Source organism: Brachycentrus maculatus, unplaced genomic scaffold, assembly GCF_059751285.1.
Source record: "Brachycentrus maculatus isolate JH-2025_06_01 unplaced genomic scaffold, ASM5975128v1 h1tg000039l, whole genome shotgun sequence".
NCBI lineage: Eukaryota > Metazoa > Arthropoda > Insecta > Trichoptera > Brachycentridae > Brachycentrus > Brachycentrus maculatus.
This window is the reverse complement of record NW_028280793.1, coordinates 5,793,453-5,817,412: the sequence shown is the minus strand read 5'-3', so window position 1 is coordinate 5,817,412 and position 23,960 is coordinate 5,793,453. Positions and strand designations below refer to the sequence as shown.

At 32.4% G+C, this 23,960-nt stretch overlaps 1 protein-coding gene across 1 annotated transcript in view; it reads right to left on the bottom strand.

The window, feature by feature from the left end:
* The window catches only part of LOC148312562 (uncharacterized), a 141,119-nt gene that overhangs the window by 79,489 nt on the left and 37,670 nt on the right, over positions 1–23,960 (bottom strand). The window lies entirely within an intron of this gene.

Genomic DNA, 23,960 nt, shown 5'->3' with positions numbered 1-23,960 from the left:
GAATTAACATCAAAAATGCAATTCCCTAATAATAGCATAATGCGTCAGCTAAAAACAATAGACAAAAAACATTCGCCGAGACAACTACTTAATATCATCATTTGTGCCCAAAACGTTTTGCAATGTAAAGAATAAATAATGCCTATTGCGAAATACATTAGTCGCCTTTCGGAGGCTTTCATTTTCCGTGGAAACTTTTCAGCGGGGTTTCGATCCACTTTTTGCTCCTCGGCCTACCCGATGCGCGGCAGATAAACTGATAAACACCATCCAGCCTTTTTACCGCTAAGTCCGAGCATCGAACATGTTGCGGAATTTTAGCAAACATTAATTTTGTCAGCAAAAAGATCGCGGGCCTCGTGTTGTACAAACTAAACAAAACGCCGGCACTTTGTCATCTCGAGGCACTTTATCAAATACGGCGTTGGAGATATTCGGGTGGGTTTCCCGTTCGAAATATAGGTTGATATGGCAGGGTTTAGTTAAAACAAAGTATTTGCCCAGCGGGTCACCCCACCTGAGCTGAGAGAGAGCAGCGCGCCTTGCTGTTCCAGCACGACGTGCGCCGTACGACATTCACTTTAATAAGATTTGACAAATAAAAGAAGAAACGCGCCATGTTTATTTTTAATGATCGATCATTACTCTTAAGTGAAATAGATTGAGAGGATTGCAGTCAAAAAACACACCCTTATAATTATTTTAAACGCACGAACATAAATAATATGTACAATAAAATAATAACGCTATAGTTTTTCCCAAATTTATTTCGTTTCACCAGTGACCGGGTTACCGACATTAGTTTCATAGTTACTGACATTATCAAACTGGTGGGAGACTAGAATAAATTATATGTGATAACACAATAAAGCAGGTGTTTAAAATTATGGTTTTATGTAATTTTTCTGAAAAAATTAATTTCGTCATCAATTTCAGTTTGTCAGATAAATTATGTAAAATCGTGGTTTTAAACCCCTGCCTTGCTGTCTAATATAGATGTAGAATTTTGTCTATCATTCCATGATTATGTCAGTAACGATGAAACTTGGTCACTGGTTAAATAAAATAAATGTGAAAAAAAACTAAATGTTTGTTATTTTATTCTATAAAGTGCAGTTCCACCAAGAAATGCCAGTATAAAATTTAAATCTAAAAAAAAACCTATCCCCCGAAATAATAATTGATGTGGGAATATTCAATAAACGACATTCAGTAATTGAATTTCAGATAAATTACAAGTTTGAGTGGATAAAATTTATATTTTGATAAGTTGCCACACGTATTTTAAAAGTTGTCTGTATTTTCACGAAATTAAAATGTTAATTTATTTTGAAATTGTTCAGTCATAATAATTTCTAAACATCCGTTAAGAGTTAAACAGCCTCCGTTGAGCTTCCTAGCCTAAGGCGTACAAAGGCCATATATTGAAATTTACTCCAAGAGCTTCGTATGTTAATATTAAAATTAAAATGATTTCAAGATGTTAATTGCGCTACCGTATCCCTTACAGACCTTGAGGGTAAGTCGTATATCTTATCAAGTAATTAAGTGCCATGTCCGTTTTTCCCATCATAGTTTTTTATGATAGTCCTTCCATTCCTCTAGTCATCACAAACAATACCTTTTTGAGCTTTAAACAGTATCGTGTGATGATCTGTATCAGATTTTTCTCAAAGTTCAAGAACATACAAACTGTTCTTATAAATTTTAGATTTACGTTTTTTTTATCTACATGTCTAAGAAAATATTTTTGTGAAATAATTTAACCTGTATGTATTATATTAAATTCTTCATGTTAACCTCCGTTATTTGATAGTTAGCGTATTAGCTATAGTGTCGGAGATCCCGTATTTGATTTCCAGATGGAGTTAAAATAAATAAAGTGTTTTTTTCACACTTATATTTATACCTGATACGCAAGCTAATCATCCTGGCTTTCACGTAATTAACGATCAATTTAAGACAGCTCTAATGCGATACAGTGCTCTTTACACGATTTGGCGTGGAAAAATATTAAAATAGTTAGTTTACATTAGGTACGATTTAACAATTAATAAGCAATAAAATTATATTTGAGAATTAGTGAAAGATTATATTTTCTTTATTGAAAACGTATGTTTGAAACATTTTTAATGTGCCTAGTTTTAACTCAGATTTTTTTGTACCCATGATTTTGTTACACACGAATACGTTATGTATGAATATAAAAGCTCAGTGTCAAGACTTGGTGATTCCTTTCGAAACCGAAACAATGAAAACTTGTATGTTTTAGAGTCGACAAAAACCAGAACGCACAGTTTGATTTCTGTGTTGGTAAGCTTTGGTCGGACCTCACCATATAAAAATTTTAGCCATGCTTTCTGACAAGTGGAATATCCTTTTAAGTGTGGTACGACTTGAGGTTTAGCGATTGACTTTTTTCTACGTCGGCGTGGACACTAGATCTAAAATTATCATCCACGTTTGGTTCTGTTTTCTCGGGATTGGAAGATTTTGTCGTTATTGGAGAAAGATTCGATGAATTAGATTTTTCTTACGCGATATAAAGAGAACTCCCGTTGACAGATTCCCGTATCGGAGCTCAATTAAATCGGATCGAATAAACTTCATTTACATATCTAATAGCCAATTTGGAATGGGTTTAATTGCGTTCGTTGAAAATATTGTTGTTTTATGATAACTTAACGTATCGGTTGGCGAGGAACTCTATTATTAAGCGTTTATAACGAATTTACCGAAACATTGGTCATTCGTTGGGAGGGATTCTTTTATGGATTTTGTTCATTTGCATTGGCATGTATGGCCCGGACAATGTTAATACATCAATTAAAAGAAATTAACTTTTCACACGCTCGGGTGCTCTCCACGTGTTGCCCGCTCACGAATTACACACTTCTATTCCTCGATACATAAATCAAAGAAACTTTTTTCAGTAGCCACGACTTAACGACCGCTTCTTTGTTATTATATGAAGAATTAAAAATAGGTAGCGGCCGGCGAGGAAAAAATGGGAAGCCATAAAGTTGGTGGGATAAAATTGGTTTTACGGGGCATTGCCTATCGATACAGCCCCGGGCCAAGCCGGCGAGACCCGCCCCTCGCGCCGAGCGAGCCATCGCACTGAGAACGTTAATTAATCCGATATTTATAATATCTAGCTAATAATAAAGGGGAAGACGTTTGGTGAATTCTCGTAATTACTCGCGGGGTATCGGTGTCAATATCTTCGTGTTGAATCTGTAATCGTTTTGTCGGTATTGACCGAGCGCAAAGAGATCGAGCATTGCTCAATGGCTAGATGATTTCTTATTTCGTAGATTATTTCTGTTCCAGATACAAAGGTTTAATATTCAAATTGCTTGTTTTAACTGTTCTCTGCTTCCTGTATCTATAAGGGAAACGTACGATTCGACTTAATACATTGGAATAGGTGTACGAAATTCGTAAGTTAATCAAATATTTTATGTAGTAATTATAAAAAATCTTCATAAGAATTGATTTATTTTTTTTATAATGAAAACAAAATTATTTAATCAATAAAAATATAACAAATAAACTCATTCACCAAAAAATTATACTTTTATCATTTAATTACGATATGTCTCTTTAAAAAATAGACATTCGTGATATTGATCAATATATCTAGGAGTTCCAAAAATTTGAGTATTATGGTTGTCAATCATGGGTAGAATTGATAAATATTGCAGTATGTCAAGTGATTACTTAACCAGCCTATGACAAGTCAAAAGCCCTGGCTTTTGGCTTGTCATAGATTACAGGTTTGTTACAGGTAAAATACCCAGACTTCCATATTCTTCTTCATCAATGTTGAGATGTCAACTCAACGCTTATTATTTATACTTATATAATGTCATCATTGTTTTTTTCATTGTATTATTTTTATGTGTTATTTTTATTTAACAAATATGAAAGGCTTTTGATTTTTTAATAGCCGTCTTCTTCTGTCCAGTATTGAACAAAGGCTTTCATTTTGGACTTCAGCAGTTCCCTATTGGACGCGACTCTTTTCCAGTGCAGGCATATTATTATATATATTAATTCAAATAGTTAACTTCCATTTATCGTTTAGTATGAAAGTTGAAGAAATTGTATAACACGGTCATATATCACAGCATCTCGCTCAGAGCTGCCGCCCGAATCCTGAGAGAGGACCTGCGCAGCCGATCGCGATCGCATCGAGGTCTCGCGGTCGCGTTTTTTCAGCGCTATTCGGCGAGCGGTTGTCGCGGGCGGCGCGCCACAAAGGACGCATACCGCGCACCGCCAATTACCCCGCGGTACAAATAAGGGCGCGACCCGCTCGCCGATAGCGGGTGTGACGCGTAGCGGGCGCGATACTGGCGACTGGCAACTGGTTACTACTACCATGTAAAATATTCTTATCAATCAATTTACATGAGTAACAACAGGTGCTTACATGAATCTTAAAGTATTATCCAAACATGTACACGAAGTACATAGAAAGATATACTCCAAAGTGTACAAAATCATATTGTCAGTCTTCATCTTTCTTCTTCTTCTAATCCTTATCCACACTCAGTGGTGCATAGGGCACTGCATCGTATTGATGCAGTGTTATCTCGGTAATTATTTACATGAAGGAAAAGTCCTTCGCTTACTCCTGGTACTCTTGCGCTTCAGGGACCAGTTCAGTGTATTATTAAATAAATATAATAGTGTAAAATCACTAATATTTATCATTACCACCTGAAAATCGAACCCGGGACCTCCAGCACGGTAGCTTAACACTCTTCCAAAAAGTCTTCAGTCTTCGTCCTTAGTTTTGAAAAACATGATATTGTTTTTTTTTTCATATTCCTTCAAACAGAAATACCCTGTACAATACTACTCATCTATTAGTCAATTGATATTGCATTAAGATTCTGATGAGAAAAACTTGATTTATGAAGTATTTGAAATACTTGAAAGTAGTCAATCAATAATCGGCGGTACGTATAACGAGATACATGAATGTAGAAAAGGCGAAGATTATTAACGACGACAGATTGGTGTGGCGTTGTATGCTCTCTGGCTACCCATTCGGGAAAGCGGCATGACGGCCGACCATATCTTTTTCAATTAATATTTTTTGATGTGAAAATTAATATTTTATTATTATTATTATTTAATTCCTTTTTACATACTATCAACAAAAAAATTAACTATTATCGTATTGTTTGAAATTTTTTTTCAAACATCCTTAAAAAACTTGACTCGACGAAATAAGTAAAACAACAATTTGAAGACCTACAAAACATCCTCTCACGCGGGATTGTCTCCAACTGTGTCATAAAGTAGGGACAATGTTGCACTTAGCGCATTTCTGGTTTGCCGGTATACCACAGTAAATGTGTCTCTGGCATGTATGGCGGTTACTGAGTTGCATTCCCCGCGTAAAATGTCCATTTAGGTTCACCTGACATCAAAATAAAAACGATAATGGGAATCAAGGGGTTCATGATCTGATCTCCTCGAGTGGACACGACATTAGTGCATTTTTGTAATTTGTGTAAAAAGTTTGGCTGACAAGAAGTATTAAAGCAATAAAGCCCATAAAATTAAAGTATTATTGGTGAAAAATCATTGTTATGATAACATATTCATGAAGCAGAAATTTAAATAACCGATATTAAAATATTTATGATTTTTTAATGATCGTGGATATAAATAAGGATATTATAGGCTATGACCGTAATAGGATTAAGAAAGGAGTTGTATACTGAGGAATGATTTAAGAATGAAGGAAAAAAATATATTTACAACATTTTGAGTGTGTACAAATACTTGTTCACAAAATCTAGATTATCTCCAATTACAGAAGTTATTTTCATATTATTTTTTGACATGTGTGTGATTATAATCCAGGATTTGGACCTCACATACTAATTCTGCTGAAAATTCTGCTGAGTTTCTGCTTAGTAAAAAGCTTCTTTACATCTCACCAATAGATGTCTCTAGTGAGGTTCTTGTGATTAAAGAACAAGGTTTCCAAATTGGGTTCTTCAAGATTTCTAATTCATAAATATGAACTTCCAAGAATTTGAGTAGTGTGGTTGTGAATAATGGGTAGAATTGGTGAATGTTACACGTGTGTAAAGTGATCACTTAAACCAGCCTATGACGGTCGTCAGCCCCGTAAATGCCCAGACTTCCATATTCTTCTTCATCTTTGATGAGATGTCAAAAATAATATGAAAAAAAATATGTTTACACTTCAGTGAAATATTGTATTTTTAGACGTTTTTTTGAACATAACAAATAAGATTATCATTTACTTAAAGAGTGAATTTAATTTTTTAATTTTTAAAAACCTAAACTAAAAAAAAAATCATTTTTGTGATATTGTACGGTTGGAAAAAACATCATAAATAGTATGTTTTAATAATATGGTTTTCCAAAATACTTCACCATTATTATCTATGGTTTTTTGTTTGTTAGTTTTTGTAATCACTTGTAGATGAAAACAACTGTAGTTTTCGAAACTAGTCGGGTGTAATGAAATAAAACTCAATAAGTAGTATATCGAACCATAGTAGTAGTATAAGTTGAAATTTAGTTACGTCTGCGAAAATGTTTATAATATTAGTATATAGCCACTCACCGAGATATACTCGCATGCTGTGGTAGTGATTGTCCTGACGAAGAGACGGGTACGTCTCGAAATCGGTAGACATAAAAATCTCGGTGAGTGGTTACATACTAATATTATAACATTTTTGTAAAAAAAATCAATTAGTAAAAATGACTAACCACAAAGTAAATGCTTTAAATATGAATAATATTGAGAATAGCACATTAAATTATTTAAAAAAATTATTCAGTAATATTTGCATTATTACGATATACTTATCTATTTAGACAAGTTTATCGTTATGGTTAGGATTTAAATTATTTGTATTAGAGTATTTTTGATTTCGAACGCGTTTGTCAAACGGCCGGCCCAGTTGCACTATATAATTTTGGCAGACTTGTGATGTCCATCGCTTTGGCCTTGCTCCGTGGGACAATGAGATGGCCCTCCTTTGTGGCGTGCCGACAGCTACAGTCCAGGCGGCACCGGCCGACAATGGGCTGAAACAATACCGCTGAAAGACATACAATATACGAGCGCGAGGACTTGATGCGCGAAAAGCCACTTTTTCGCGGGAAAGAACCGAAAGCCCTCGGATGAATTATTAAATGTTATTCTCGAAGTAATTCATCATTGCGCCTTACAAAGGGTTGAGTAAATGTACGAATATTGGAAATTTCATCACACAGATTATCATTGAATAATAATATGCTTTACCAAAATTCATCATCATTATTATCCATGTTCCTATTAAACAAAGTCCCTCCCCTTAGCCCGCTCCTCTTTAGTTATCACCCCACCCATCTTACTTTTTCGCTTATTAGTTTTTTGAAATAACCTGTTGATGAAAACCATTGTAGTTTTCGAAACTAGTCGAGTGTAATGAAATAAAACTCAATGAGTGGTATTATATATCCAATTGTTTAATTTCTAAAATATGTAATACAGAATTACTATTATAAGTTACTTGTATAAGAGGCGTTAAATTATATAATATTATAATAATTATAATTATATAATAATACAGCTTCTACGGCTACTACTACTTACATCACGGTGTTTCTCTGCAGGAGTAGGTAGAGAGGATGGAACGCCACACTTCTCTGTCCTGACATTCACTCCTAGTTTCCTTCACATCCATACATCTAGTCATACCATGTCCTCCGATTAAGCACAATTTTTACACTACCATATTCTAGGCTCTGATTGATCTGGTCATGCCAAGTCTTTTTCGGCCGTCCTCGTTCTATTCTCCCGTTCACATTCGCCAAATTTACTTTCTTAGTCATTCTCTCGTTATCCGTAATAACAATATAAAAGTACTTATTTTAAACGTTTCAAAGTAAGTGTTTTCGTCACACTTTTAAGAAGTGAAGCTTTTATTCGTAATATATTTAATTACTAATCTCTCTATAATTTGATCGTTGTAAAGGTTTAAATTGTCAAAACAGCAAAAATCCTAAGTATTTGAACATTTATAAAGATGTAAGCCTCTCCCTGTCGGCCGCATTTCCACAAATAATGAGGGGAAGAAATGAACGCGAAGCGTTTCCAAATCCGGACTTTGGTGCATTTCTCCGCAGTTTTTGTTACAATGGAATCGAATGAATTTGATAGTTTTTTGCCAGCGGCGAGCCTAGTCCTTCGCGAGTCGTCGGCCTGGAATGCCGGCGTGTGATTGCGGGCACCTCGTTATAGCGAACAGTCCGCAGGATTTTGCCCGGTGATTGATTCCTATTTTTTGGATATTGTTTCTTTCTAAAATTACATTTGCGGGGATTTATTCACTCTCCGGGCACGCTCGATGCGAGCAGGACCAATACCAAACAGGGATGTACGTAAAACAGTCGCTTCGACGTTGGAGGCATTCGTTTACTTGATTTATCGAATATTTTCATCGGTTAGATTTATTGATTATAGACCTTAATATTTTTATGTCGTACAGGCTAAACATAGATATTAACACAGTAAACTATTTGTAAAAAATACAACATCTTGTAGAAATTAACTTTATTTAAATCCTGCATATATTCTCAATTTATGGGTTGATTTTGACCATTTCAATTAAGTGTCTCTTAAATGACTAATTATTTTTATTCATATTAACTGTTTATTTGGACCCGGGCGAATATCCAATTTAATTACGAAATCAAGCGTATTTTATTTATACGAGTACCTACTGTAAGTATATTATTCACTATTCAATGTCGTTGACCAAAGGTTTCCAGTGGAAGTACTGTAAAAACGAAGCAGAGGTAAAATCAAGGCATAAGTTTAAAGAGTTTATTATATTACATAGCATCAGATGGAATATAATTTATTCAAGCAATAGGTAAAAATTATATAAACAATAATATACTATTAATAATGTATTTTTGTACATATTTCAAGTTGATGGAGCATTGTCCCTAGAAATTATACGATTCTACGCGGTGGAGTATTGAAAAAGAAATAATGTGGATGTACAATATTCAAAAAGGCACAATAGGTTTTTAAATTCACCATTGTCAAATCTCTCAAGTATCACAGAACGTCGGGCATGACTATTCTCTTGACGGCTCTCTATATATCACGGCGAAAAGACACTTTTGAATACCATAAACACACATACGAGTATACATATATATATATATATATATATATATATATATATATATATATATATATATATATATATATATATATATATATATATATATATATATATATATATATATATATATATATATATATATATATATATATATATATATATATATATATATATATATATATATATATATATATATATATATATACATATATATATATATATATATATATATATATATATATATATATATATATATATATATATATATACATATATATTTATATAAATATTTTTTTACATCTTCAATTTTTTTATTTAAAAACTTCTATACGAGGCCAGCGCATATCGCTAAAAGTATTTTTTTTTAAACTCACAATTTCATAATAATTTCCGAAATAGAAGTATGTGGTCACGTATCTATACTCCAAGAAAAATAACTTATGCTATTAAATTTTATTTGGGAGTGACATCTAAAAATGTTGAAAGATTAACGGGCTAGGTAGGTTGAGTAGTCATACTGATAAAGTACCACGAGCGCTTTGGGGATCGCGGAGCTTTCGAAAAAGCTCGGAATTTGACGCTGCGTGGAAAGAATAAATATTAGTTCTTGTTGAAATTCAGAAACGATAGCTGTCGAATCGTATAATAAACCACTAACATAAAGCAATTAGATGAGAATTTGATAGAAAAAGCTTTTCATTATTGAAAACGCAAACTTTGTATTGATACAACGTACTTAAATACACGTGTACCTACACACTGAATATGATAAAAAGTCTCGTAAATGAATTTTAATTTAATGACACAAAATAATCTGAGGATAAAAATCTTGCGATTTTGCATAAATTATACGTCACAATACGTAAGTCACACTAAAATATATTTTTCGAGTAAAAAATGCCAAATTATGTTACTTATATTTTGCTCTTAGTTATCCTAAATTGTCTACTTTGATGTAAAAAATAGTCTTTTCCTTTCAGCCATTACTCCACTGATGGATATAGGCATCTTCTATATTTTTATCAATGCTTTTCTTTTTTTCCGCTCCGAAATCTTCGAATTCTTATCCATACCCCAATGGTGCATAAGACACTGCATCATATAAACGCGGTGCTTTCTTGAAGAAAACACATGAAGAAAAAGTGATCAGCCCTCTTCAACTGAAATAATCTTAGAAATGTTTATTACGTATACTTGCTGCCTAAAAACATTCATTTTATATTGAAAACTGTATTTCTTATAATGTACATATTTAGTTTTATAAATTATTCCTTTACGATTTAAGAAAAATTACTTTTAAGAAATATAAAAAAGGGTAATTTTACAAAGTTCGGTCCGTGTTATAAGTAGGGGAGAGTCATTAGTTACTGGAGGTATCTCATTAAATAATTTCCTTTACAAACCGTTACCTTACAGAAGTGGTAAGTAAAGTAGATGTTCGGTAGCCTGATGTAAGAAGAATCCATACGGCACGATTTCTCGGTTGCTATGCCGCGGGCGAAGACATTATCTACCGTGCGTCGGAGAAAACAGAGAATAATTCATACGGGCATTATTTAACCCTATTCATTTTCTCTTGAATATAACGTAACAAGTTTGTTAAACAAGATATTTAAATAAATGAAGTTTGAAATGGTTTAATCGACATACCCCTTATTTTTTATATATTTATATATATATGTATATATATATATATATATATATATATATATATATATATATATATATATATATATATATATATATATATATATATATATATATATATATATATATATATATATACAAATATATTATTTTATATATTTTATATTTCCTTTAGTTGACATACCCCTGGACTGGTGCCTGAAGCCTAAGGCTGATCACCTCTCCTTCGTGTATTTAACGATCAAGATAACACAACTTCTATACAATTCTAGAAAAAAAATATAATACTAAAAAAAAACACAATAATATTCGTTTTTACCCATATCTTTATCGAACTAGACACCTTTATATGCTATTTAAACAACTTAACCAAATCAAGTGAACTGTAACTTGTGTAACGATATTATATAGACGATATTTTGTAGAGAATTTTAATGCAGAGTATTTTATTCTCATGCACAATTATTAAAAGCCTTATTTTCCAGCGGGTCAACTTCCAAGTTTTTTATAGGTACGAAGTATTCGCCTACGGCTAAAATAACGCGATCGATGGTCGGTCAAGACGAAAACCTGAATGAAATTTTAATTTATTGTTCATTTTGTGTACCTTATGGTGTTTCATATAGAATGTTTCTTTAAATTTTGACGTCCTTTTTTTTTAAATAATCTTCTCCTTATTTTTAAAATAATCTACTCACATAATTTTTATTTTTAAGTAACAATAAATAATAATATATAACTATTTGGTACCAAGAAAATCGTACGTCTTTAATAAAAATAGGCTTAACAATCTTTCTTATATTCAACTAGATCAATTTTTTATTCGCCTAATATAAATAGACTATATTTGAATTATCATTTTAACAAGGCTTTGTAATCAAACTTACAATTAAACACAAAGGCATTTTTCTTTTTTTATGCGTCTTTTTCATAGAAGAAGCTTTTACATGTATCACAAGTATTTTTTTACTACGATCATGTGATAATTATATGAGACCACTTTTTAGATTATTAGTATAAACACGACTAGTTTTGAGATCTACAGACGTTTTCATCAAACGGTCAAAATACAAAAATACAATCAAATAACCTGTTTTTTTAGTGTTAATTTGTCTTTTACAAGTATTAATATATTTATTTGAATCATCATATTTTTTCAAAAAGTTATTGCCATTAAATAAATCTTATTATTTAAAATGAATGATATCTGTAATTACGCCATCTTTGAAAACTTTGTAAAAATATTTCCCAGTTTTTATTAATCTCAAATTCTTCTTATTTTTTTAAAAACATAAATAACATCACAATATTTATAATGCATGTGTTTTTTCCTTGGGAAAATCGCAATTCTATCATGTTCGGACTGAAGGTTTGAATAAGACATTTTCTAACCGTTTTTTAAGAGTAATCTCAAAAATGAAATACGTAAAAAATACCATAAAAAATATATAATATATTTTCTTTTTATAATTATAAAAAGGAAAATCACAAAGTATTTTTCTTCAAATATATTTTTTTCTTTATACAAGCAGTACGTATATTTATTCATTAAACGTCTAAAGTATTTTTATGCGGGCGGCGTCCGCTAAGTGTAGCATATTCCTCGCTTGTGGTATCAGGCTACCATAATGGTAAAATAATTAGCAGCTTTCATGCGAGTACCAAGTGAGATGGGTCTCGCCCACAAGCAGCGCGGAGAACCTTCCTGAGCGCTCTAGGAAGCCGGAGGCAGCCGTGGACATGGCAGCTCTCCAGCAGTCGCAGTCGTATCCTAAATTCGTACACCGATTAGATTTAATCACCGATTCTGTTCCACGGCAGCACAAGCCAGTTTCAATTGTGAAACTATAATATTGATAGCTGTAAAGTGTGCGAGATAACATTATTTTCGTTTTGTAGCCAAACTCAAATGGAATTTTTATTTGTACCACCTGGAGTAATTACATCAAATGTTTTACTAGATCTTGATACTATGCCTTTGGGTACTCGTAAAAAAAATATATATAGATTGACGCCTTTTTATCTTTTTACCGTGCATTTATTTATTGGTCTTCATTCCAAGCAATCGGATAAAAAGTGTTAACTTCTTAGGTTCAAATAGTATATGCATAATTTAAAATACAATAATCTTACTAAAATACCAAAAAAATCGAACATAAATTATTGATAAGAAATAACAGTTTTCTTAAAGTAAATTATGAATTAATTCCAAAAATACATGCATAAATACATGCACACATACATAGATACACACACGTACGTACTCACATATACACACACGCTGTTATTTCGGTTTAATTTTTTTTTATATTCAACAATACACTTTTCTTTCGTGTAAAAAAAAACCATAATAAACGTGTACATATTATAAGTACATAAAATGTTTGAATAAAAGTTGTTCAAAAAACCGATTAAAATTTTTTGACCGAATTGCTGCTCCGCTGATGGTGCTTGAATGAGCGCATTACCCACCCCATGTCTCTTTAATATTCACAACGCGAACTCGTTCGCATACCCAAGTAAAAGGGAATAAATCTACACAACATTATATTGAACATGTCATTGATATAACTGAGGTCTTTTGTGAATTGATTTGTAAGACATTTATCTGCTTATATAAGCAAGTCACTGATGCGACCTACTATTGAAAAGTGAGTAAATTTTATTAACCCAAACAATAAAATGTGCACAGACATTAACTAGAGTCACGTACAGCGATCGCAGTCACCGTGTTATTATCTATAGTAAAATAAATTTTAAATTTGAAAGCATGTCTATATCTCGTTTAAGATCCATTATTAATAATTATTACCCGGTCACATCACGCTCGTTGATTAGACGAAATATATAATTGAGTCCAAAACTATTAATAATATGGCAACCTTACATTTTATGGTAAGCTATATTGGCACTCAAGATTTTATTTTCGATAAATGTTGTAAAAAACATTAAATTTCAATAGAAGCTCTTTCAAGTATTATGTTTATACTATAATATGTTAAATAAAAGTATTTTTTGATGTAAATAAATACAAGCATTCTGTGATCAATATTTATTTACCCTAGAATTTAGAATACTAACTTAAGCTCAGGATAGGTCACTTTGCCATCATATAATTAACTTTAAATTTAATACTGCACTAATTAGACGCAATGTTAAATATGCAAGCAACATTGATTGCGGATAAGGGTCAATAGTAAAAGTACCCTAAAATGAATTATTTTTTTAAAGGTCAGTGATATATTGCAACAACACCTTTTTTTGAATAACAGTTCATCAACATCAACAACAATATTCTTAATCAACGTAAAAAAGGATAATGATTTAGACTTTCTATTTGGAGGGGTATGGATTCAGCAATCACGTCAAAATCGAAACACGTGACAAAATTTTTTTTTTTAGAAAAAGTGGTATTTACCAAATAATACCCAAATTAAAAATGTAAATATCTTGCTAATAAATTGAAATATAATATTATTTGCATCTATTATTTGTAACTTTTGATTGTTAATATTAAACCAATAAAAGAAAATAAATATTTTCTTTTAGTTTTATTCGTAGGTGCGTATTACAAATCTTCTTAATTTATTTGAAAACTTGGGACAAAATAACACTTTTTTATTCATTAAAGAAGTGAATGAGTATTTCATAATTATTGAAACCTTTTTTATATTTTTTTCATAAAAGAGATAAAATAGAAAACAGAAATAACGAATATATACGATAAACAAATGTTACTTTAATATGGAATATTTTTGTAATTTCTGAAGTGACAAATTACTGACTGCATTACTGTAAATATTTTTGACATAAAAAATTGAAGTTGAAAATATTTTCAGTAATGCAGTCGGATATGTTCAGCTCAGATGTAATTATTTATCACGAAAATTTAATAAAGTTGCACGAAATTACTCAGAAATATTTATAACGTGCTAACAACTAGCTATAAATAAAGAAATGATACAGATTAGTAGCATGCGGTACCTACAAATTGCGCCGTACAACGATAAAACTTTGGTAACAAAAAAGAAACAAATCTAGCTTATGTGTATCATGAATTATGACTCACAATAATGTTCGTGTGTCGTGTTTACTCGTAAAATACTGCTCTTATTTTTTGTGAGCTTAATCATTCCGTATCGCATGTTAAAGCAAGTAAAATAAAAATTATTACAAAATTATCGTGGCGCATGGATGCCACACTTTGATATTTGTCAAAAAAAAACGACACTTTAATTAGGGACGCACGTCACTCACGCACGTGGTAAAACAAATAACTGAAACTAAACTGTACCTTTCTAATTATTTTTTAATAAAGAATGAGATTTTTTGAAGTAATCTTCATTTAATTTAATAGAAAACGGAATCTGTATAATTAATATAACACGATACATCCCATTTAATTCAACTTTTTTTTTAATAATATTTTGAGTGTGTCCAAACACTTGTTTATTAATCTGGATTATCTACATATAGGAGTTATTATTTTTAACATTTTAAAATAAGTGAAGAAGAATATAGAAATCTGGGCATTTACAGGGCTTATGGCTGTCGTAAGCCCTGTAAATGCCAAGACTTTCAAATTTTCCAAACCAATTGAAATTTGACGGGAATCGAACCCGCGACCCCTGTTTTGCGATCGATCATCTATCCAAATACTCCACATCGCCAGTATTTTAAATTATAACGGTTAAATTGATTACAAAGGGCACATGATGATTTTTCAAACAAAATGAGAGTGAAATAGAAATTTTATGAAGGCACTTAAGCCAATGGCAGGAAGTGCTTGCAAATAACATGGTATATGATATATGACGTTAATTACAATACATATTTATAGTCGATTTAGATTTTATTAAAATAGTAAAATTCCCCTAGAGACGGGACGTTATTTATTATAATCATAAAATTATGCAGGGTAATTGACTGGTAGATATTTTACTAGCTTCAATAAACAATTCAAGTCGTAATGAAGATCTTACATTAATCAATGCGGACAATCACCGGAGTTCAGGCCGGTTCAAATGCAATTACGTAATCAGTCTTCCTAATGACTGCAGTGATTTATAAAACGTATCATGCTCGTGTTTGTTTGAAATTTCGAGCACATTTCGCCAAAAGGAAGAATGAAGAATGGAGAACGCTTCTTTGGCCGGTGGCCTTAGGGTAAGTACGCGGAGATCGTAATTAGCGTCACGCCAACTCTGCGCAGTAGCGGCAGCTGCAGAAGCACAGGGCATGCTGGTCCAGATAATGGAAGACATGCATGCTGAATGAGAGGAGAGTAGGGGAATATGGCCTCTTGGGGTAATGAACATACCAGATTATTTGCTCAAATTGCTTGGAAGTTGGAACGATGAACGAAAAACGATAACATGCAATGTTCGCTCGCTGAACTATAAAGAGGTGATGTCGATTGGCCGAATGATCGTCAGAATGAAGGAGTATTGACTCTTCCTGGATTTATGAATGAACTGGCTTCATTTTTTCTTAAACGTTTTTTTTATGATATATTATGGCACATTTCATAATCTTCAGAGATAAATATGGACATATCCATCTCTGAAAATGACAAGGTGCTGTCAGGAAGACACCACACTACTAAAAAATATTGTTACTAACGTTGTTTCATGTGTGAGTTCACGGCAGCGTCTATGGTTGATTTAAGTAAGCTTTTTAATCAACAGAGATACTTATTTTTAAATACATAGAAGATCCTCCCGTAATTAATTCTACTTAGGTAGGTGATTTAAATTTTTTATGAAGCTTGTAATTGGAGTAGTTATTTTAGGTCGCAAGCTATGTAAATACCCAGACTTCCAAATTTTCTTCATTTATTTTGAGAAAAATGTAAAAATAACTCCTAAGTGAGGAAATCCATACTTGTGAACAATGATTAGGATAAACTCAAAATGTTGATAACATTGTCATTTGAAACAATTCAAATTGTGACATGTTTGTATATAGGAATGCAACAGTTAACTTTAGAATGCGTTTAAATTTATTTAAGCAATAACTCCAAAGATTAACTGAGTGAAACGAATAAAGCTCAAATGACCCCTTCACGCAGATCATAATCACACATAAGTTAATATCGCTGCTTACACATGTATAGCCACCCCTCTATTTTCCAGTCTAACGCCTTCGCTCTTTAGCGGCAATTTAACGCCACTTTGTTGTGCATTATGGTTTACGTATCAATTATTTGATATCGTTGTCAGAACGCCCCCTCAGTCATGCTCAGTTGACAATGCGGAACCTGGCTCTAAGTGTATAACCGTACCGCCTACAAATCACTAACGTAAACAGTAAACAGTACCGCACGCGGTGATTAGATGAACCGACTCGTGGAAATGTTCACGCCTCCTAACATACGCAATATAGCATTAATGAGAGACACGCTTTGAAAAAGCTCAGTTGCTTATGGTGTTATTATTAGAAGCGCATAGAACTGTAGAACTGAATTATTTTAACGTACTTACACAATACGGCAATGTTATTCGTGTTAATAGATTTTCATCGTTTAAAAGTACTCTTTACAATATAATTTGGTTGAAATAATGCATCCTTTTAAATAGTTAAATTATGTTGGCCTCCGACTTTTTTTCAAACGTTTATTAAATATATTTTTTATTAATTTTGTTATATGTTTATCAATATTGTAATATTAATATCCTCAAGTTATTTTTCTCTTTTATTTGAGGTTATTAGTAAAAAATTGTTATTCTTTATTAAATGAATTTTTGGGAAAGAAAAATACATACCTACTTCATAAAATGCTATTCAAATATTATAACTCCGTTAATAAGATATTTAATGACGGTTATTTTCAAAGTAAAATACATATTTATATTTTTACCTTTAAAATTTTTTTCACATTTATACCGTTTTCGTAGGCCATTATTAAAAATGGGAATTTAGTTTTGGTAGAGTGGTAGAGTAGATGCGAAGCGATTTTTTTTTTTGTGATTCTGGTATGAAAATTCATGTTATGCATCAACTAAGTTATATTCATAGGTTTAATTGTATTTACTTTTTAAAAAAAAAAATGTTTTTTTTTACTATTTTATATTAAGTATTTAAGGTTTCATAAATTTCGAAGATGTGTATAGCTTTTTTGTTGTATCAATATATACTCGTGTGTATATTTACCGTTTCAAACATTTATTATGGGCATAATAAAATAAACAATAATGTTTAGACCCCGAGTCGTGAATCATTCTTCCATCTCTTGATGTCTCAATCGCTGAAGCTTTTAAAATACACGAACAGTTTATTCCAGCACAAACAATTTAATTGTCCTGTTGTTGAAATATATTATCTCCTACATTTTAAGACCCTTCATTTAATTACTCTTCTAACTTTTTTTCATAGGAGACATAAAAAGACAATACATAAATTATTTTGTGTATTTTTTAAACGTAGGTATGTTAGTTTAAGAGTGCAATAAAGATAAAATAACTTCAAGTTTATGTTTGAACTGTAACATTGATTGCTGAGCCCATAAATAAGGAGTGAAATATGAACCAATTTGAGATTTAAGCCTCTGAGTGAATTCGTCTGTCTACTTACGGTGTAAATCAACGTCAGCGTTAGATTCGTAGTCAGATTTTAGATTTTATGTGTCCCGGGCTCGAATAAATAAAGCGATCGGAGTGAGCAAACAAGATGGAGCGTATGGCAGAATGTTTCGGTACGGCGTCGTGCAGTACCAGTCGATCCCTCGAGCTAAACTGGTCACGGTAATCCTATAAAACTTAAACCATCCGTCGGAAGCAAACACCTGCGCCATAACACTTCGGTGCCATTACGCTTCTTAATATTTCACTGGGTGAGGTGAGTAATGGCAATGTTCAGTCTAGCCGCCCATGTTAAGAAAATCCCCCAGATTAATAGAACGCCGACACAAAATAATGTCCGTTTGCGATGGGGCGGCGCTCGAAATACTTTTCAGGCACATAACGTTACAATCACATGATTTAACTTTAAAGTATACTATGGAGAGTGCTAATATTGAGTTTCTTAAAAGTTTTAGATTCTTTTTATAAACCTTTCACGTAAGCCATGATATCACTTTTCACATTCTCATTAATTTTCTTTCAGACGAATGTGCATCAAAACAATGTTCATATATGACGATGTTCATACCATATATGTTCGCATAGTGATATAAGGAAAGAATGTATGGCTAAGTTAACATTTTCGATAAAATTAACAAAGGCATGTTGAGATGGTTTGGGCATATGAATCAAATAAGTGAAGAAAGAGCAGTAAAACAAATGTATGAGACAAACGTGGTTGGTAATAGAAGCAAAAGAAAGACTGAGGAAAACTTGGTATGCTAAAGTATTTCAAATACTTGAAAGTTATCATGAGTTGGAATAATCGGCGCGTACGTATGAAGAGATGCATGAATGTGGAAGAGGCGAAGATTGTTTTCAAACACAGATTGATGTGGCGTTCTATTCTCTCTGCGTACCTCTGTGGAAAAGCGACATTCATGCATCTCTAGCATTATTTTCTTGTAACATAAATAGCCAACTTTTTTATATATTTATTTAACGTGTGAATCTGAATAAAATAGACACCTTTTAATATGGAAATTTAATGAATTTAAACATGTATGATAAAAATTTATTTTTTATATAAAAAAAAATGTATGAAAAAATCTCAAAAATGATGATGAAAAAGGTACGTATATTTTTAATGGTAAAATATAAACAAAATTGTATTTTCGAGAAAGTTGAAATAATTAAAATACTCTGTGGATGAAAGTATGTAGTTACAACTATCGACGAAGCTTGTGTTAATATTTATAATAAGGTTCTTTATCACGAAAATTTCCTTCACGAGCAATCTCCAAAACGTGTTTACAGTCAGCGCAGAAGTTGGATTATGGTAATTTTATTTCGTGAGAAATTAATACCCACGTTCATGTACCTATTTTTTGCATCTAACACTTCTAAGACAGTAAATGATGCTAGTCCAACTCGAGTCCATGAAAAATAACTGTGATTATCCATTTCCTGTAGATCTGGAGCTAGTAAAATTATTAATTTGAAGATCACTTGCTTTAAAACTGAACTCGAAGTTACGAGTCTAGTTAGAATGAAAATCCCGTCTTATTTAAACATCGTTTGTAATATTTTTATTTCGGAAATAATTTTCAAAAGAAGTAACTCTTTTTCTTCTTTACCAACCGTCTCCACACTGCTGGATGTAGACCTCTTCTATTTTTTCCAGATGTCTCTTGTTTGAGCTTTTTCAATCCACTTACTATCTACGAAAGGGACAATGTCATCGACTCATCTTTTTGAGACTGGCCTATTCACATATTCCTCTTTTCATGTCCCATGGTCATCACCGCAGAACTCTGTATGGCCATCTGTCCATTCCCTGTCTCGCAACTTGACCTGCCCATTACTATTTTAGTTTCACAATACGATCTTCCACATCAATAGCTTTTAAATGCTAAAAAAAGTCTTTCGATACTGCAGAACATAAATTTGAATAATTTTTACGGTGTTAACTTATCATAAAACAACATATCCCAGTGATAAACGTTGTGAATCTTAAACATGAAACGAAATTTATGTATCCTGTAGATACAAGTATACTTAATTTGCCTACTCTATGTGTCCACCTCCGTAGTTTAGTGGTCAGCGCACTTGGCTACCGTGCTGGAGGCGGAACCTCCGGTTCAATTACTAGAGGGGTCAAATTAAATATGGATTTCCTAAATATCTATTTCCCTGGACTGGTACGAGAAGTGCAAAGCTGATCATCTTGCCATCATGATATTAACTATCAAGATAACACAGCGTCCTTACGATGCAGTACCCTATGCACCATAGGGTGCGGATAAGGGTTAAAAGAAAAAAAATCATTATGCCTATCAAAATATGCCTGAATAGGTCTGAATCACGTAACGACCTTGCACAACGAGAAAATATGCAGTTGGCTTATGCATTATTAGCGGTGTCCGAGTTCGCTGCGCTTGCAGAAACTGCTTCTTTCTGACAAATTGCGAGTTTGCTCTTTCCACTTGACCCTTCTAGATAGAAATTTGTACCAGATGCGGTTTTTTCATACAATAATTCGCCCCACTCACGAGCACAGCATAAAATAACAAGCGGCGATACGGCAAAACATCGTGATATGGTGCTCTACTTAAATTAGCTCCGCACGTTTCCACATTACGGATAATAAGGCCGCATTTTTCATTTTGACAATACCGAAATCGAAACGATAAACGATTAACACATTTTGTGTAAGTCGTAAATTACCGATTTAGGAACTTGAGACTATCCACTTATTTATCGAGCATGAAAGCACAGAAGATCCATCAAGCAGCGGTCATTGAAAATTTATCGGGATCCAAATAACACTTTATTTGTATACAGTGTTTCCATCAATCCTCTCTCTGAAGAAACTAAGCGATGTATATACATATATACAGCAAGAACATGTCTGTTCTCTCGCTCGAACTAACTGTATCTAACTTTCTGTAACATTCTACCCTTTACCTTAATGTCATCCGTACCGAGGAGAGCTTAATTGAGATCAAAGTTCAGCAAATGACTGCTAACTTAATCTGTGCTTAAAGATATAATCTATTTAAGTTACTTCGCACTAAAATTTAATCACAAAATGCTATGAAATATCAGACATTGCGGTAGAAATATATTTTTTAATGGTAGAGTAAAATATGGTACTATACTAGTCGATTCAGGTTGCCGTCTAGTGGTTAGTATCGTAGACCATGAGTCAGAAGCTCTAAGTTCGACTCCTATTCTGTCACTGATAAGAAAAAATGTTCAAGCTTTCCTGAAAAAAATCATGGATTTGTGTACTTTATATCATAAGAATATGTTTTTGTAGAAAGAAAAAGTTTTTTTATATACTTATATAAAGCAAGTGACAAACATCATGTTTCTAAAAATACATATATTTGCATAGTAAAAGTCATACATGTTTTCTACAGAGTTTTTTTTTGATACAGCCCATTTCTGTTTTTTCAGTCTACGCGTCGCGATAGTATTTAAATAAAATTATTTCTGTCAAACTATAATTATGATAACTACCGCACGTATAAACATAACTTTTCGCTCTTAATAGAGTAGCCGACTTGTTTTTCAAAGCGAGCGCATTATTTTTTCAGAGATAACTGGTAGCAAAAATCTAACGATTCACATTATCTTAATTGCCCTATCTCGTCTTACAGCGTGTCTCGAATACAAAATGGACCAGAATCGGTTGTACGTTGAATAAATCATTTTAATAATTAAAAGCGTTTATTGGCAATAAACATTGCTCCATGTCAAATATGTATGTGACCCAGAATTGAAATTATAAACCTTGTTTGTGGAACAATTTTATTCAAATCTTGTGCATCTTGCTCAGCTTTCGAAAACGTCTCGTTGGACACTTAATTGAAATTGATTCCTATATAAGTGGTTAGTAAAGTGTTAATTATAGGTAGGTGGAGTTGTTTATATTCATAATTAATGTATGTAAGCGAATAAGTTAATCTTTTAACGTTCATTATTTGTTATTCTGTTATCTGCTTGTAAATTAATGTAAACATGAAATCCAATTATATTTAATCTAATGAGATACAATTTTAAGCAAATACATTTTAAAATCACATCAAATTATGCCAAAATACATTGTATCATGAAGATATTCAATCATGAGTGGAATATTATTTCAAATATTCCAAATTAAATACATATTTTGTAGAAAAACGCATTTAATTAAAAGCCAAAAAATAATAAATATTTGAATTTGTTTTTCAAAAACTAACTAACTAACCATCACGCCGCTTCCCCGCAGGGGTAGGCAGAGAGAATAGAGAGCCACACCACTCTGTCCTTGCAAACATTCTTCGCCTCTTCCACGTTCATGCATACCTTCCTCATACATACCCGCCGATTGTTACGACTCCTAACCTGACCACTTTCAAGTATTTGGCATACCTGATCGTGCCATGTTTTTCTCGGCCTTCCTTTGCTTCTTTTCCCACTAACATTCGCCTCATAAATTTGTTTTACCGTTCTTTCCTCACTCATTCGCTCTACATGTCCAAACCATCTCAACACACCTTTCTTAATTTGTTTTTAATATTAAAAAATATCTACATATATAGCTTTACACTATTTTTCCCTTTTGCAGTCAGTTATTACTTTTTTTTCAATCATGTTTGTTTCAAAATACAATTATAAAATTAATTTACCAAAATTCTAAAAATATGTTTTATTTCTTTAAAAATACTTCCAGAAAATATTCTTCTACGAAAAATAAAAATACAACATGCACTAAAAATCTGTGTTTTTATTTCACTATTTTTTAAGAATCGTTCGTAAAACTGAGGATTATTACTTCGAGTTGAAAAAGTTCAGTATAATTTTCATTTTACAAATAATCGTTGTATAATTTAAGCACATACAACATTTACGAAATAAAAATAGTGTAAGGGAATAGAAAAGCTCGCAGTTTTGTTCTAGTACAGCTGAGCGTAGGTAGTGATCCTACAGATACTGCTACTAACAAGTTTTTAATGATACAATTTTGAAGCGGCGAGTCATTGAACCGAAAAGAAGTCGTAAATAAAGAGTATCCAGTGGCATGCGCCCCTCGTGATGGATTGAAGCCATTTAATTACTTTCTCGAGGTGAGTGAGTCGAATCGAGATTATTTTTATAGTCGAAGACATTTCGACATTATGGCGCTTATAAACAAAACGTTAAGTTAACAACGCCACAGGTAAGGAAGAGAAAAAATGTTTACTCTAACGGAGGCATAACAAGAGCCATTAAAAAGTATAAAAAACCTAATTAAAACACCTTTAAATCTTAACGAATATGGGACTTTCGTGTACACATTCCACAAAAAAATTATTGCAATCTACTATTTCGTAAACAAGATAATTTAATAATTATTAATAATAACAAAACCCTTATCCGCACCCCAGTGGTGCATAGGGCACTGCGTCATATAAACGCAGTTTTATCTTGATCGTTTACGCATGAAGGAAAGGTGATCAGTCTTCCGCATCAGGTACCAGTCCAGGGTAATATTTAATAAATATAACAGTGAAAAATCACTTTTATTTATTTTACCCCCCTT